General features: G+C 40.0%; 1 protein-coding gene across 2 annotated transcripts in view; it reads left to right on the forward strand.

Annotated features, from left to right (window-relative positions):
* The window catches only part of LOC107218459 (brain tumor protein), a 157,907-nt gene that overhangs the window by 59,956 nt on the left and 84,662 nt on the right, over positions 1 to 13,289 (forward strand). The window contains exon 3 of one of the 2 annotated variants that reach the window (XR_006904910.1): positions 5,380 to 6,268. The exons of the other annotated variant lie outside the window; for it this stretch is intronic. The gene's annotated coding sequence lies outside the window, so the exon portion shown is untranslated. Of the gene's footprint in view, positions 1 to 5,379; positions 6,269 to 13,289 lie in introns of those variants that run through there. 2 annotated transcript variants of the gene reach the window in all.

The raw sequence follows: 13,289 nt of genomic DNA on the forward strand, positions 1-13,289 counted from the left end.
TTTGCTTTAATGAGTTACGTGCTCATTTCATTTTCGACCCTTTCTACTTTCTGGAAGTTGGAGTTAAAAAATCTCTACTATAATGGGTTTAAATTATTCAACTGACGAAAAATTGGTACATTTCAAACAAAATCAAAACGTGCCTTTCGTATCACAGAAGATTTTACGATAAAATATTGCAAGTCTTACGCAGCACAATTCCATTGCAATACGTTTAATCTTCTACGATGTGCTTTTAAAAAATCCTAGTAATTATCAGGTCAAGAAGCGAATGGATACAGCGTACAGAAATATGCTATCAGTCCTGAAAAATCTGTTTTGATCATTCCCCGTCGAATTTTCAGACAGAACAGCAGGGAGCTCGTTTCACTCAAAAACGGAAGATTTCTTCTCGCGTAGGAGAATCCGCTCCCTGCGAGAAACGAGTAACAGACGCATTGTGAAGGGGTGCGCTTTTGGAGGAGGTAAAAAAAAAAACTTGAAAATCTCTCCAAGCGACTGTTGGCGCAGTGTAGGTATCTGTACATAAGTCTCGAGCTCTCTTACTCGAGGACCAAAAGTTCAACAGAAAACGAAAAACGAAACTGCAACTTCTTCCTTCCTGCTGCAGAAGGAAATTCTCGCTTTTGCTGCTCAAACACCGGTTGTGTACTCAGAAAAATCTACCGTCCGAATTTCACAGTCATTTTTTTTTTTGTTTCTATCATGGAAAGACAGGAAAATTTCAAAGAAACTGGGTAGACACCAATTTACGCTAATGCATTCTAGATATCACTTGTATTCAAATTAGAACTATATGTTAGTATTCAGTGACTTTTCTCTAATGGCTATTTACACGAAATACGATACAAAGTATTCATGGAATTTTTCCTACGTTGATTTGCGAGGCGTCTCAAGGTAGGTTTTTGTTGTTTGTATTTTTGTTCCTAGACTTTCTGCTCGTTTCTGTTCTACCAATTCTATCCAGCACTGAACAGCAATGGTGATAAATATGAAACCGGTCTCTGCCGATGGACAAAACGAATTCCGTGTGCACTTTTGTTACGTTTTATGGACTCGGATTCCTCTGTGATTATGTTAATAAGCCCGAAGGTACGAAGCTTTTTTCGACCAAAAAGTGGACGAAATAGTACGAGGAGTATGGAAATAAAGATGAACGCATCCTCGAATCCTTTTTCGTACCCACTACCCGTCCTAGTTTTTCGAATTCACTTAAAAACGTTTCCCTCTCTTTCATCAGGAACGAGTTACGCATTGTTTCTGCCTCTCTTGAAAACGGTCGTATGCCACGAGTTGAACGCTATTCATTCCCCTTGACTTTAATGGCCAAGATTTTTTCATCAACCGTTCAAAGCCGTACAATCGGAGTCAAAATTTCCGATGATTCTCCATAGAATTGTGAAAACGTTATACCCGCAAAATCAGTTTTGTGAGGTTTACTCTACTTTATTAGTTAAACAAGGCTTTAACGTCAATTTATCGTTGCACAAGCATTAAATTATCGCAACAGTTACGAGAAAATATAGCATCAGCGATCGTAATGAGAAAGAATAGTAACGGATACTAGACTTTCCGGTAACGGCTAGAAAACTAATTTTCATTTTCCACCTAGAACTGTATTTTTCGATCGTGGTAAAAAATGAAAATAGTTTAGGACTGAGCGGTAACCGGAACTAAAAATTTTCCTCGGTGTCCCTACCCTGCCTGGTCCATCACAGCTCACGACTTCCGAGCACCGAGCTCGTTTCTCACCGAGTCGAGTGGACTCGGAGCTGAGAGTCTGACGCTAGCCAGGCCAGTCTTTGACTTGACATTTACTCTCGCTGACGCTTAAGTGAATACGTAAAAGTGTACGTAGCGTATATTTTACGTATCCGCGTACGCGATACGCCTACTCCAGGCTCTCTTGATACTTACGTCGCTGACTCGCGTTGGTGTGAAAAGCTTGAAGCTCACGGACGAGGTTTCCGAGTCCATTTAACACTTGGTCGAATCGATACTTTCTATAAACCAGCGTTTATTTCTCGCCGTGTAAAAACCACGCCAATCCAAAGGTATCCGAGTCATCCAAAGACGAGCGTCTTCCACGCACGCCGTCTGTGAGAAGATTACGGCGAAGCAGCGACATTCGATACGTTCGTTCGTATAATGGTAGAAAGAACAGTGCTTGGCCCTGACGTAAGATTCTCTGGTCCGATGACGCTGTTGCGTAACGCGCAGACTACTTGAGAAAGTGAACTTGTTCGAAGAGATACTGTATATTATGTGCATATAACCGGATAGACGTAAACCGGAAACCTGTGGCAGCTATCGGTGAGGGTACTTCTCGATCCACACGCTGGCAGGATGTACTAAATTGCTCACAGACATACGGAGCCGATGGAGAACGGGTTGAGAATTTCACTTCCATGTACATCGACAAAACGTAGTATGCTAATTTCACGTGTACATTAGCTCATCAACGAGTTACAAAACCACGGCAAGCGTCCGTTCTTTAATCACGATAGCCGACGATTGTAGTCGTGAACCAGGAGCTGAGGTTTTTTATTCTTTATTTTTGCACTTAGTGCCAAGTCATTAATCTCTCATTAAAAGAACGCCGTTTTAATATGCCAATGCTGAGATAATTTCGTTGGAAAATTACAGTGCGTGAACATCGCTCGATCATTACGGATGATGGAATTTGCTGACATGTGTACGAAAAAGTTTCACGGTACAAGTTCGTATCTTACGTCATACAGGTGATCGCTGACTTTCGATTGAATCAAGTTGGAACGGACATGTTTCGACGTGTTAAGGAACACTCGGATTCCAGTGCAATTCTGCAAAGAAAGAGAACAAGCTGCTTTGAATGATCATCGTGAATTCTTCATGTTTCGCTAAGTGCTCGGTTGTTGCGCGTTGCCTTGATTATAATTGGCGTTATTATTACTCACCTCCTGCTGGCAGAGAGAGAGAGAGAGTCGGGGAAATTGATGTTTGAAACAGGTGCCGATACTCTATAACTCGCAAGTTACAACTGTTGTTTGTAATAATAGACTGGTATTATTGCTCGTTATTGAGAGAAATTTGTCGAGTTTCAACTCTTCCGGCAATCAGCAAACAATAATACCGTGCCTCGACTACTTCTGATTACATGCCTAACCACAGGAATCAAAATTCACAATCACAGCCCAGCGAACAAGGTGAAGTGAAATGAATTCAAGTTTGCTGTCTCATTTTCGAAAAACACTCTTTAACGTTCCAATTCTAACTGAAACGGCGATGAGACTTTTGTCACGTAGCCTTTCACAACTCCAAAGGTCGACGTCAGCTGATCCTATAAGGAAATGTTTAACTCGCCGTTTGGATCGCCGGCAGACTCGCATTATTCATTCGGAGGATGTTCATCTCTGAGTAAAGACGTATGACTATCGTTCAATCTCCGTATAATATTTATTGCATGTTTCACTCGACGTTGATGTTTCGTTTTATTTGTTTATTTCTTTCTTTATTTTCTGTTTTTATCGAACTACATCCTCGAGAAACACCACGTACGACGTACTCGATACCTTTCGTATGTTTAATCTCTTCTCATTATTTCCACTCGATGTAAGCCTCGGGTTCGCATACAAACGGCAGACACACGCGTCAATATTTAGTGGCAATTTTTCGTGCAACGATCATGCCGGTTATTCTCGTTACTTCCCGTCGACTTGAACGTTAATGTATGACCGAGTTCTCATTCGTGACACCTTGATTAGGTACGTCGTTCAGAAGCGACGTCATACTTAGCCTTCCTGCAAACCTTACTAATAGATCCTAATAATCGGAGTACTCTGTGCTTACCGTACTGCTTTGGTTTCGATCGTTTTTTAACGGCATTTATTAAACTGCCTACCTACTGGTCAGTCGAATGGCTCATTTCTATAACGACTTTCTCCCCCGGTGCTTAAGGAGAAAAGTGAAATAAATATGAAAGAAAGTGAACAGCTTTGCAGGTTTCTTTACCGCAAGAGTCACAAAAATAATATATGTTCCAGATTCCAAAGCGTTGCTTAATTTCTTATTATAAACTTAGGGGAAGAAGCAGAAAAAAAAAAAAAAACTTTAAACAAGTTAATTCTGGATACTTCTTCAACGAGCTGATTTTTGCTGCAACTTCTTATGATTTGAATGATTTATTTGAAGCGTTTATCTAACGTTTGGTTCAAAAAATTGTAAATTTTCTAAGGCTCGTAAGCTTCCGACAGTTGAAACCGGAAATTTTCAACTTCACCTTGTTTTTATGAGATTTTGACTCTCGCATACTTTGAATTGAAAATAGTCAAAAGCACAGAGATTTACAGGCTTTTATATCTTGAGATTTTTGACCCGTTAATTATGCGAATAAAAACAGTTTTATCTCTCAAAGAGACGGTTCGAGACTTTTTTAACCCTCGCAGTAAGTATTCGATACCGAAAATGAAAAATTGCTAAACAAGAACACATTCGAATACAAGAACGCCATAAGCCAAAAGTGACGTGAAGGGACATTGACTTGACAGTTATTCGCACAATAGAAGATCGCAAATCGCATTAGGCCTCGAAATTTTCTATTTTCTATCGACATTTCTGGGAAAGAATTCATTTCCGTGCGACCCCGCGTCGTGATAATTGGGGTAATAACCCGGGTAATTATCCCACGCAGTACGCGCCTTCAATAGCAGAATGGAACGGAATAACGGCATGGAAAAAGGTATCGTTAGACAATTCTTAGGCCGCTTTAACCCGCAATAAAAATACTTCACGATGCCCGCATATTCTGTTCACAAAGGAGAATAAGGTCTCGATGATATCGTCCCTACAACCTCGTCACTGCGTTTCGGTACTTGGCTTCAATTTTGTCCATATTCTAAAAATAAATCCCAAAGTTCAACCCTCGTTGTACGAAATTGTCTAGAACGAGTTTAACATAATCAACGTCCATATTGCTCAAGAATTGACTATATGGTATTTTGTACCAGAGTTATTGAATAGAGACGAAACGCGTTATAAAAAACGAGTAATAAAAATTTGAACCTCTGCAAATCGAGGAATAAATCATTTATCATACCAATGGCACTTATGGAACTGTATCAAGAAGCTGCGAATAATCATTTGAAGTCAGCGTAACAGCTTACTTAATCGTTACAGCGTATAATAACATCATACCGCCCAATTTCTTAAAGGATATTTAGGCTGTTTGACAGCTCTGGCTAGAGCAAAATTCTCGTTTCATTTCTTTAGTCAATAAATCGGTCTGTTATTGTTAGTGCCGCTTAGTCAGATTTGACAAGTGAAGCGGCAGAGTGCTTGTGCTAATCAGCAAAAGCGCCACTTTCGCTGGGCAATAAAAGCATGTGTTTTCTTCTGTTTCAGGTAAGGAAAATTCAATCCCGAAGGGTGACGTGGTGCCTTGAAGCAATGGAAGGGTGAGCCGGTAATTATGGAAAAGGGTCCGAGGTTTTGTCGCCGAGTGAATGTAATGCAAGATCAACAAACGTAAGACGGTTGGTTTCAAGACGAAACTGTTTATACGAGCGAAGCGGGGGATTTTCAGAGATGCCAGATGTCGGACCGTGGCGTCAAACACCCGATGCAAGAGCCTAAAGACGTCCCGAGGTCGCCTAGCGTGCTTCGATGTACCAAGTTTTTGCGCTATTTTCAAGGCGTCGTCGCGTTCCTCCGAGGCCTTATCCATCCTAGTGCGTTTTAAGAGCGACAAGAAATTTAATTTCTTCAACATGTGTGCGCTGGGCGAGTGATTGAGTTGATAAAGTGCCTGGCGATCCCTCCCACGATTCGGAGAGTGAGAAATACTTTACGATTTCAGGCTCTCTTTGCCACTCCTGTAATTATTTGCTTCTATTCATTTTTATACCCTCGAGCACGATTTTAGCCAGTCGAAGAACGGACCCCATTTTCACGAGGTGTGCAAAATTGACACGAAATCCGAACGAGGAATCGAGAAGGCGTCGACAACGATGATTTTGTGTAATCGATCGACTTCCACAGAGAATCCAACGTTGGAATATATAAAGTAAAATCTTCGCTTGGTTAGAAAGTTCGAGTGCGAGGAAAATCGTTCGAATGCAATAATTCCAATGGGATATGATAACTAACATTGGTTTCGTTGACTGGTTCTCAACGATGACTCAAAGGAATAATAACGATTCGTTCTAGCTGCCGGTATTTGTTGCCTTGTTCACCGGTGCTCAATAAGCTTTGGCCCAATAATTAATGGAACGCAGAGAGGCGTCGACGACAAGTAATGCCGTTAACTTTGAGCGATGATTCGATGATATTGCATCGTTTCATTCGTGTTTCATATATTTTGTTCTGTACCGTTTACGATTAGACACGAATATCCGATTACAGGAAATTTCATCAATTTCGAACCTTCAAGTATCATCTGCAATTGTCTTGGAAAGCGCAGAAAATTGCCAATAACAGGGCAATCGAATCACCTGTTCGCCGACACGTTAAAATTGTCATATATTGAGATTGAAATAAACCGTGTGCTTAATTTTCTAATAACCTTAAAATTGAAAAAATTATTCATACATCAATTTTACCAATTAATCCCAGCTGCGCAAACCGGGAGAATAATAAAAACTGACCATCCTTCGAAGTTTCAAAACTGATTGTTTAAACGAAGCGATCGCGACGAACCGTCTGAATCAGACAGATGTAATCACGAGTTGTTTAATAATTGAGAAACGACTGCGTAACGTCCTTGAGAATTGAGGCATGAATATTAGAAAAAGCTTAGAGTCGTCCAGTCGTAGCTGAGTGGAGAGAAAAAAGGTATTTAAAAAAACTTGAGACACTGTTTAAATAAATAGATGAAAAAAAAAAAAGAAAAAAAGCATCAAGCACGGCGAAACAGTAATGCAGACAAACAGTTCGGCGGTACAAAGAAGTCGTATTGCGCAATCGTCAAACAATGGGTATCACAATTCCGCGCAACCTTGCTTCGAGATCGGTTTTCATTGAGGTATAATCCGTGCGGTAAAGAAACTCTGTTCAAAAGTTGATTACATCGAGTCTGCAGTGCAGCGGCGCACTCTCACTCTTCAGGCCTGAGCTGTTTTCTGGCTGTTGTTTTTTTTTTTTCTAATTCTTTTATCACGGAGTCTGGCAACGTCCTTGGCACCTTGCCGAGTAACTCCTGGAGGTCCTACATAGCCGCTCGATCGGAACGACGACTTTGTCGGATGGAAGCACAACGGTGCGGGGACAACAAGTGGATGACGATGTGTATTCAGCATCGCGATTACGCCGAGCTTGTGCTACCTCAAAAACTGCGGTGTAATTCGAACGATATTTCGTCGTCCATCAATCCCAGATTTTCCACGCGTCCATTACCCTTTGGCTCGTGGTTTGCGGCCGATCCATCACGCGCATTCCCTCAGCGAACGATGCTTGCATGGCGACCGGTTGATTAGAAACGTACGATGGAATGGTTATTTCGCTAATAAGTGTGAACGTGAAATCGATCATCGCTCGTTTCGACGATTCGTTGTTTAATGTTTCAATTCCGAGAGCGGGGTTGAAATTCTGTATTTTAAGAGTTCCGAATGCGACGAATTGCGAATTTTTTGCTGACGAAACTTGAAGTAAAGGAATCTAACTTTCACGAAACATCTAAGTTTCGAACGGTCCAAAACCCGATGCTCAAAGTTCCGAAAGTACAAAGTCCGGAAAGGGCAGAACTCCGACAAGTCAAAGTTCGGCAAGTTCGGCGAAAATGAGAAAATTTTTTAATCTAGAACAACGAAATTCGGAATGATCCAAGATATTCTGTTCTGTCAATTTCTGGCTTGGTAAAATTCAACCACTTTTGATCTTTCTTTATTTGGATTTTCGATATTCTTACGTTCGGAATCCTGGTCATTCTGATTTTCGGTTTTTCTGATTTTTTACACCCACTCGTTGAGTAAATCACGCTGTGTATGTATATTTTAATTTTTGAAATTTTATTTTATCGAAACGTTATTTTTCGGAATTTTCTTCTATCGGAACTTGAATTTTCGAAATGTTACATTTTGGAACTTTGAGCCGTCGGGTTTTGAATCGATCGAATCTTTGTTGTTTTATGAAAGTTTGATTTCCTTACTTCAAGTTTCGCCACCAAATAATTCAAAATTAGACGTTCTCGGAGCTCTTTAAATCCGGAACTTCAACCCTGACCCCAATTTGGTACAAATAATTTTTCAATCGGTGATTGAATTTACGATTAGATATGTCGTTGATTGTTAGGCGATTTCTGTTTTTTATATTATTTTTTTCGTTTCCTTTTTGTCCTTTTCTTTTCAGTGCTGTTACGGCAATTTGAATCAGTGCGGATTATTCTTTCACCGTTCATGGGTTATTGAATAATAATCCAATTAGTCAGTGCCAGCTCGGATCGGTCGGTTCTATACACGCGATTGACTTTGATCGTTAATCGACAATTTTGCCCTGTGCCAGAGATTCGAGTTTTAATTGTTATTATCCACGCTACTTTTGCACCCGGAACAATCGGACCAGGAATCAATCAGTCATCGCTCGCATCGCGCGTGTATAATCATCAGGCTTTGATGCTTCACCGTTACTTTTCGGTGTATATAACATGACGCGTAACCGGAATAAATTAATTTCCATGAAATTTTGTCAAATCAGCTCGAAGTTATTGACCTCCTCTTGCGCGAAATCCAATATCCGAGTGGGGGTAAAACCTTGGAATGGTCAATATTTCGAATGGCCGATATATCGAAATTTCAAACATGCGAAAATAAAATAACAAAAGATTTCGAATGATTCATCATTCTTAATTTTATTTTCGCGTGTTCGAAAATTACGAATCGTGCAACCGTTGCCCGTTACTGTGCCGCATAAAATGCGTACCTGGAAGTTGTAACGGGAATATGGGGTAAGGGTCAAAATTTGAAAAAAAGTTTTTACCCCCACCTCGATACCTGACCCGTTAGTTTCTACCTTCCTGAAAACTAACTTTTCCAAACTTTGACCCCCACCCCAATACCCGTTACTTTCCAGTTACGCATTTTATGCAGCACAGTAACGGGCAACGATTAGACGATTCGCGATCAATGGCGTGTTATTCTAATAGGCAGCCGACGATTAATCGAACCATAACTCTTGCTTCATTACCCGCGTTACACCTGTAACAACGAGGCTGAAATTCGTTAGCTGGACACTGGATTATTCCTACATTACAAATATCGTCCGTGTAATTAACCGAATGATGTAAACCACCGATTCGGCATCGCAAAAAACAATCGCGTTAACGCAACGGCTCTGCAGTATCGCGAAACCAATCTGTTAATTAAATCGTCATTATTGAAATTAATACGCCGTCAACATTTCACTGAATGAAAACATATTACCGTAATCAAAGCGTATGCATTTGGTACTTTTCTTTCTTGAAATAACAGAAATCCGATTACTATGCAAGCTGTAAGACAACGATTTTTGAGAACGACTTGATTTCAGACTTGTTACAGAAAAAAGTTTCTTACGAGTGAATTTTTTCGCCACTCTATTCACCCCATAAATTGATATTAATACATGTATGTACAAGAACATGAAAATTAGTTTCCCATTCTCCTTTCCTTGTCAGGGAAAATAATTTCGAGCCATTTTACGCGCACAGCATCATGCGCTTGACACAGTTAAAAAGAAAAATAGAATTAGTCATCCACAGAGCGAGCCGTGCCGAGCTTTCTGGCTTTATTGATTAACGAAAATAATTAGGGAGATCCCGAGTCACGATGGCGTCGTTTTAACGAGTTGGGGGTAAAAAAAAAAAAAAAAAAAAGCAAGAGCATTCAAAGGGAGGTAAGCCCGTCGGAAGTTCCGGCAGTTCGTAGGTTTACGCCTAAATTCGCCATCTCGACTCGGCGTCACGGTAATTACAGGCTCGGTAAGTAGCGTGAGTTATTTATTCACCCTGGTCGTGTAACGCGACTTATCAAGCTTCCGCTGCACGCACAGAGCTCGTATTTATTTAACGTCTATTTTTCCTAAAATTTTTCGTCCCTCCAAAGGCTCTGCAATACGTATACAAACTGGTGAAACTCCGCAAAGACGCTCTTTGATTTCGAAATATGCGAATCTGTAAGTCTGACAAAAACTGATGACACAGATTTATACGCATGTATATTTTTTTTCCATCAAACTGTTTCTAGTTATGTTAAAGAGAAATGCTATTTTGCTGCTTGATTTTTTTCTTTCTTTGAAAGAAAAAAAAAAAACAGGAATGACATTAGGCCATAAATTTAGAATTATAATGAATGGGAGCGTGTAATTGAGATTTTCTGAAAAACGTTTGAGAATAAGGGTACTGACGAGGGTCTGAAACTGGTAACGAAAATCGAGTTTACGCGGAGTTTCTGTTGACGAGAACATCAGAGGCGGATGGTTAATGAATTTCATACTGCGGAGAGTGAGTGAAGGTATTAATATAAATCCACTCTCGAACTCGAAAGCGACGCGTGTAACCCCGGTTGATTTTTAAATGTGTATTAAGCCGGAGTACATTTGTGCCAAAGCATTGGTATAAATACGTAATTAAATCGCGAAGCTTACGCGAGAGACAAAATCTTCGCATCGTTCCGAATTCACCGTTGGACTTGTAACAGAAGGCAATATTTCGCCGAAAAGTCATTCGGACATAATTCGAGTTTGAATTAAACCCGTTCGCTCTTTGCGATATCTGGTTTTCTAAATACCAATCTCTCGCCGCGATAAAGTAAAAAAATTTAATGATAATAGAAAATTACGTGTTATGAAATTTTTCAGCGAGTCAAAGCATTGAATATATAATACGATATTTCCGGACATTCGGAACGACGAAAATTTAATTCACGTCTCTCCGGAATGCCATATTTTCATTTCTATATTTCTGTTTTACCTTATATTTTATTTACTTTTATGCGACGGGTTGGCACGAATCCGCTTTAAAGGTTCCCCGAAGGAGAATCTTTTTTAAATTTTTGACGAAGACTCGTTCTAGAGATTCAAAAATTCCTGCTCCACACCCTGGTAAAATATTTCAGCTGTACAACACTCAGTTCGAACAATTTTTCGGCAGTGTATAAATTCAACGTCACTAGCGGCGGAGACTCGGTCTGTATAATACACCACGGTCTCTGGGTATAATACCGTAATTTGAAGAAAAACAGGAATTTTTCAAGCTTGAAGAATATTCAAGAACGATCAATACCAGCGAGCTGTTACCGGTGTTGGTGCGGGAGGAAAGGGAAACAAATACCGGGGTCTGTATTTCACTCCAAAGGATAATTATTTCCCCGCGAGGGAACCTTTTTTTTTCTTATCAATCGATTTATATTTTTATACTTAAAAAACGTATCCACCTAAAAGTCTTCCTCGATAATGTTTCAAAGACGCGCCATAATTCACACTTTGACGTACATACGCTGGATTTTTCCGCGTTTGCCGAACTGAATTTGTTTTTCATTTTCTCTCAGCACTGTCCCAAGTATCAGCAATAATATTTCGAGATTCCGAAAATTAATTAACTCGCGAAAAATCCCCGAAGAGATTCAATTTTAAAGATACTTTTACGGCCACGGTGGAAAATAGTCACGGAAACTTTCGTTGAAAATTTTACAGCGTATTTTTTTTTTTTTTTATTTTTTTTTTTTTGACAAGTGAGAAACTGGCAAAGTTTTATGAGCACGAAATTTCATATCAGTGACTAAATAACGCAGGGATCAGCTTCATCGAAATAGAATTACTCCGCGATGGGAACACATCGAAATAACTTGAAGCTAACCAAGAATTCAAATCATCAATTGTTTTCTTCGTTTTTCTAACTATATCGTATCGATAGAATATATATTGATACGTACTATTTTCGTATAAGGAAAACTGATTCCTCGGTAGGTAAAATATAACGCGACAGCTGAAGAACGGAATGAGATCGTTACGATGATAAAAATGGCATGGCGAACTGATTTCCATTCGACACGATTGCAGCAAATATATCACTCAACGACCGTCGCAAAGTATAACATTATTTAAGCGTAGCATCTGAGATCTTCGGAAAATTTTATTTTTTCTTTCTTTTCTCTTCTTCTTCTTCTTCTTCCTTTCTTCCTTCTTTTGCCAATACGTGCAGAACAACAATGATGGAGTACCACGTGAGCAATCTTTTTCCCAACGTGACAACTCTGTCGCGGGTTAAAAGGGGAGTGAAAAAAAACACAGTACCAATCCTCCAACTTTTTCCAAGTCGCGAAACGATCGCATGACGTGATTGCCGGAATAACACCCCACGATACGCGTCAAATCGAATCCAGTATACGTGGTCGAATGATATCCTGTGTAACAGCGAATTTTCCGACGGTCGGTAACAATCGTCTCGAAAGTTGTAAGCGAGGTGAAAAAACACACGGGGAAAAATCGTGCAGTCGAGACTAAGTTGATAAAAAGTATAAATAACGAGCAAAGTTTCGACTAATGAATCGCGAACCTTGAAGCTTTAGCGTTACAGGAAATTTCCCGATTCTTTCCCCAATTTTTGATACTATTAACTTCGCTCGATCGGATCGCGAAAGAATCGGCTGCTTTTGATACGGAACTGATGTTGTACTGGGAATTTTTGAAATTTCTCGACGAACGGAGAAGGACGGTTAGATATCGATTGGCGAAATGCAAGGTTCGGCCGGGTTGCCCAACTCGATAAATGCGGCACGAATTATCAGCCCGATTCCATACGTGCTCAGCCTTGGGGCTGCGAAGAACGCGTTGTTCGCAATTTCAAGGATAAACTTTCGATGCAACGAATTCGATTACGAAATCGATTTACCTCACGCGTACATTTACGCAGGAGCATGTATGTGCGCATTCACACCGAGTCGTTGCGGTATTACCATTTTGAGCTACTTTTTTTTCGTGCCAGCGCGCCTCAGTGAAACAGTGACACGGAAATTAGATAGACGTGGAAATCGGTATCGACTCGTGATGTGGAACTCAGCGCTAGATCTCCTCGAATTCCAGATCGTCGGTTCAAAACATCCGTTGGTACATTGAATATTGTTTAATAATGGTGAAGAGAGAATTTATTGGATGATAAATCACGAAATCCATCGATTTTCATGAAAAACAAAATATTACCTTTCATTTAAACATCGACAATGAAATGCGGTCCGAATAGTAACGATCGCAGCAAAATTTCAGTTGTGAATGTTACAGCTCACGGATTTTTATATTAACATGTGGCAAGAAATTATACTTTCGAGAACGTGGGCAATTTTGCTAAT

Source organism: Neodiprion lecontei, chromosome 6 (genome assembly GCF_021901455.1).
Source record: "Neodiprion lecontei isolate iyNeoLeco1 chromosome 6, iyNeoLeco1.1, whole genome shotgun sequence".
Taxonomy (NCBI): Eukaryota; Metazoa; Arthropoda; class Insecta; order Hymenoptera; family Diprionidae; genus Neodiprion; species Neodiprion lecontei.